We start from the raw sequence: 5243 nt of genomic DNA on the forward strand, positions 1-5243 counted from the left end.
CATTAAGCAATGAAATTTCCAAAGAAGTTTAGTACTAATACCTTGTTAGAACTCTGTATAACTAAAACCTTTCAAAATTGAAGAATGAAAATAACAAATCCCTTAAAATCATTTTTTGGAAGATTTTTGGAAGATATTAATCCCTTAAAATCAATTTTATTAAAATAAGAGCAATGTAAGAGGTTTGAGTTTGAGTTTAAATGAGAAGAAGCTCCGACCAAAGCTCAGACTTTTTGTCTTTAAGCAGAATTTTATTGATACCGAGCAAGCTAGCACAATACAAAGAGAAGGTCACAGAGCTACGAACCAAAGCCGCTCCCAAACCAAAGTACAACTAAGCACAATACAAAGAGAAGGTCACAGAGCTACGAACAAAACAGCCTTGCAGATTGCAGTGCATATCATAAACAAACACAGAAGACTAATTCGACTCCACGAATCCAGCTGCAACGTTATACAGCAGGAATTAATAACAAAATAACTATTGTCGGTTCCACAAATGTCATGGTCACAAAACCGAAGATTACATCGATCTCAAGGATGCAATTGGAGTGTTCGTACAACAAGAAAAGCTAAGACAATACAACAAGAACTCATCCCAAGAAAGGAAGAAGATTAACAATGACTTGTTTTTGTTGAATGCAGGATAAAACACAAGCTGCTACTAATTGGTTTGTAAATATCAAGGGATGGTCTTCCATAGCACTTGCTATTGTGGCAGCGTTGTTGGTGGTTTCATAAATCCCTATCCATAATTCTCTTGATTCTCACATTGTACACTATAATGAACAAACACAGAGAGAACTTTAGGCTATGTGACTGCCACGTGTACTATTTGAATAGAGAACAGAAATGAGATTTTTAAAAGGTTGTTTTTTACTATAAAAGACCACATTTATTATCGTTGAAAAAAAGTCCAGAAATATGTAAATTCTAAATAAGCATGAGCCAATAGCCATAGTGAGATTTTAAAAGTGAAATTTCAAAGAAGGATTCTCGACAATCGATTTCTACAAATAAAGCTATGCACCTTTTTTTTTCTAAATCAAAAACCATGCTTGTTGGACTTCTTCATTTTTGACAAGAAGCATGATTATTGAGTGGGGCTAGCAAGAAGGTGAACACGCTAATACTAATATGAATAAATGAGCCATTAAAATTATGAAAACTAATGGATAGGATTTAGTGTCAACGAATCTGTTGACATCTGGTGTCAATGGATCTTATCTCTATACTAATAGCTCTCCAAAATGTTAACAAGTTAAGATAAAATTTGTTCATAAACATATCCACAATGCTCTATCATTTGCTAATGTATTGTAAGAAAACACATATATGATTGTTTTCTAAGAGTATTATGTAATTCAAGCTTATTTTAATGATTATAAATATTCTATTTTGTTAAATAATATTTTATGTCAAATTTGATTCATTTTTTTGTTGAACGAAGTCAAAGTTGATTCTTAGATTTTAAGGATTAGTCATTTAAATATAGATACTACAATTAATTATATAAATATTAGTCATTAAGATAATTAATTTCTAGCACGAATCTAAATACTAGAATCTAATAGTAAAATAATTATTACATATGAACTAATATGAGACAACTTCACATGTTCGAAATTGAAGGTACAATAATAGAATCAACCCAACTCATAAAAGTTCATATTAATCTAATAGTAAAATAATTATTACATGAACTAATATGAGACAACTTCACATGTTCGAAATTGAAGGTACAATAATAGATTCAACCCAACTCATAAAAGTTCATATCTCGTTCGTACGATTCAATAACAAATAATCATAGAATTTATAATTTGTTAATTGTCATAGTCACTCGCACGAAACATTATGACATTTAGAACAACTGGATTTGTCTCAATCAATTCGAACGCACAGTAATCTCCCTGACACAGATAGTTATCATTTTTGAATATATGAAATTTAGTCATTTTCATTTGACCTGTAATCGTACTAAACTTTTCCGCAGAAACTTCCCACTCTTTTCCATCAGAATTTCGGAGCAGTATAGAATCATTTTCTTTCAGATGGCGTGAAGCAAAAGTAGCATCAACATACTACAAAATGGATGAGAGATCAATTACGCAACATAAATAACTTAATATTTAATTTAAATAAAAACAACGAAATAAAATTATCACCGCATTATTTCCCCTAGTGACTTTTGCTATAAAATGTGGATTTGCTGTGTGATAAGCTTCCGCAGCCATTCTTGCACTTTCTGCCATTTTCTTAGCTGTTGAAAATTGTAGAGTACATAGTAATAGTAATGAAAATAACATTAGTTCATTGATAACCCGATTAAAAGATATAATAATTGATAAATGAACCCTCACACGTGATTTTAAAACAAAAGGTTTAATTTCCAACGTAAATTTTTTAATAATATTCAAACATTGCACACCTCCACAAACCATTAATTAATCATCGTTTCACCACCACCCAACTGCGATCCTTTGAAGGTTAATTTCTTATTTTTGTTTGTTTGTTAATGGAGCCACATAAAGAAAAAAAATTAATAAAATAGTGAAAATTATATTCAAACACGAAAGCAGAATTATTTGAAGGAATTTCAAATAATTTGAATCAATGTCAAAATGGTGTGGAGAATGTTAAATGCAGAAACAATATTTATAGCAAACAAAATGCAACCAAATCAATATACTTTTGTATTGATCTAAAAATTTGCAATGAAATTTATTACATTATGTGCAAAAAAGGAAATAAAAGAAAAACATAGAGATTAATGTTGAAATATTAAAAAATCGTAGAATTAAGACAATTTAATAAATGAATAGTCTTTAAAAGGAGGAGAGTCAAAGACTCGGTATGGAAACTGATTTTTGAAAGGTATGATGATGCAATTTGATTAAATAGAGTTAAATGGTAAAATGATATGATAAGTTAGTATGAAAATTTCACAAAAATAAATGACATATTTTCATTTCATAAAAATAACTTTTTTTTACTTGCTTTTCGTATGGTTCATCACATAAATTTTACCTATTGTGGCTATAACAAACTTTGAGAATATTGTAGATTTAAAAAATCATTTATTTTTTGAATATATGAAATTTAGTCATTTTCATTTGACCTGCATCCGTACGAAACTTTGTTTTTAATTTTTAAAGAGAGCAAATCAACTTCTTAGTTATTCACAATAAAAGGTTTCTTGTTGTACTAGTAGTTTCTGCATTTGTTTTAGTTTTTCGTTTTCTGGATTTTTTTTATTCCTTATGATTCATTTTAGGTCAGATTCTAAAGTTTAAACCACAACTAATGATTGTGGCTTAAGTGCTAAAGTTCACTCCCATGAGGTTTTGTGATAATAATGTGGGTTTGATTGCATGAACATGGGGAGAGAGTACTCATATCTATTGGGCCTTGGCTTGTTCTTCTAAGTTGCAGCAATGAACACGACACAATGAAAGTTCCTAAATATAGAAATGATCCAAGATGGCTTCATTGAAGGTAACATAGGGACATGCATGATTCACGATCATTTGAATGAAAGTTCCTAAACATAGGGACATGCATGTGTTTGTGTTTAAAGATATTGCGAAAGAACCCATTCTTTTAAAGACAAGATTACTCTAAACCAAGAAGGTTAGTGAAGATTGTGAACCAAATTTGGTGTAGTTTGAACTAGATTTTTTGGGTTTTTTATGTTTTCGGTTAATAATTTATTTATCGGTTATAAAAAAATCTTGTTGGTATTCAATTGAGATTTCTCATTACTTAAAATGTCCAATGATATTCAAAGATACATAGATTTTAATGGATTCTTTTATGGAGTGGATTTTGTGAGACTTTTTAATTAAAAATATAAACAAAATATTCATTCAACAATCTCACAAAAACTTGCAAGACTTTGTGAGACTCTCACAATTTTCATTTCTATCCTATGAGATTCATTTTTTCATTGACTAACAGGGCACAAAATAAAGGTTGTTTGTTACTTTGTTCAGTGAGAGCCATCTTCATCGGAATCATTCATTCTCATAAAATTGTAGCTATTTGTTGAATTTATTTAATTTTTTTTTTTTTTGAGATTATATGTATAAAACCATTCTTAATATTGAATACCTGGCTTCAAATTTTATAATAAGTCGTATATGAATATAATTAATAGTGTAATACACAATATTGAAAAATCTAAAAACATCACAACAGATAATTCTCAACACATAAGCATCTAAAAAAACACAATTGCCTTCTTGTTATAAATCCTTTGAAATCTTGATAGTCTTTTAAAAAGAGGGAAAACTATGATTTTTTTTTTTCTTTGGTAAGCACTACCATTAGAATCCAAGAATCTCCAATCAAACCCACGTATATTTTACTCTAAATCACTCAACAATCATATAGGACCACCACAAGAAGAGAGACAAACTAAGAAAAGTAAAGTAAACATAAAAAAATAAATTGGGTTAAAAAGAATTACCTAAGAGAAATGGAGAGCAATGGTTTTCTTCTTTGGTGGAGCCTTGTTGATCTTTCTACTTGCTGATACCCACGTTTAGTTGATATGAAAATAAAGGATTAAAAGCTATGAAGTTATAATCAAAATTTTGGTCAAAAAAAGTTATAATCAAAGTTAAAGTTTCTAATTCCAATGTTTCTTAATAATTCACATGACTGAAACGTTTTTTAAAGTTTTTTTAATATTTAATTAATTTGATGAATATAAAAGTTTTTTTTGAAGGAAAAAAATACTTTTATATTTATCAAATCACCACATTAATTTATCATCAATTGCATTGGTGGCAGTGTCTTCTCTTGTTTTGGTTCCTTTGGCTACATACATCCTTAAGACAATTTCCTACATATCTCTACCTATCTCTCACTATTTACCAACACTACTAATAGAATAAAACAATATCTGTTCATAAAGGGAATTATTCCACTATAGAATCAGACACACTACTCTCAGTATTATCCAAAAGCCTTAATACATAAATCCATTTCTTTTCTAACAACCATGATATATTTTTTTTTTGTTTTATAAAAATATTATAAAAGCAAACTATGCATCTAAATATATGTTCATATGATCAAGCAAAGCCAAACAAAGAAATAAAAAAATGCACAATCTTGTATTTATCATCAAACTTATCTCACCAAAGACAAACAACGTATTATGATTTTCAAAATAAAAATAAATAATCTAACACTCACAAGTACATTAAGAGAAGCAATATCTTAGAACCACCACA

The 5243-nt window shown here is 29.0% G+C and overlaps 1 long non-coding RNA gene across 1 annotated transcript; it reads right to left on the reverse strand.

Annotated features, from left to right (window-relative positions):
• Nucleotides 1–1617: 1617 nt before the first annotated feature.
• LOC146914038 (uncharacterized) lies at nucleotides 1618–4627 on the reverse strand. The gene is made up of 3 exons (XR_015016442.1): nucleotides 4472–4627; nucleotides 2169–2263; nucleotides 1618–2084 (listed from the first exon to the last, which is right to left on the reverse strand). It is a non-coding gene; the product is annotated as an uncharacterized LOC146914038 (long non-coding RNA).
• Between the last annotated feature and the right edge of the window lie 616 nt (nucleotides 4628–5243).

Source organism: Medicago sativa, chromosome 6 (genome assembly GCF_051527215.1).
Source record: "Medicago sativa cultivar Bolivia chromosome 6, Bolivia_mono, whole genome shotgun sequence".
NCBI lineage: Eukaryota > Viridiplantae > Streptophyta > Magnoliopsida > Fabales > Fabaceae > Medicago > Medicago sativa.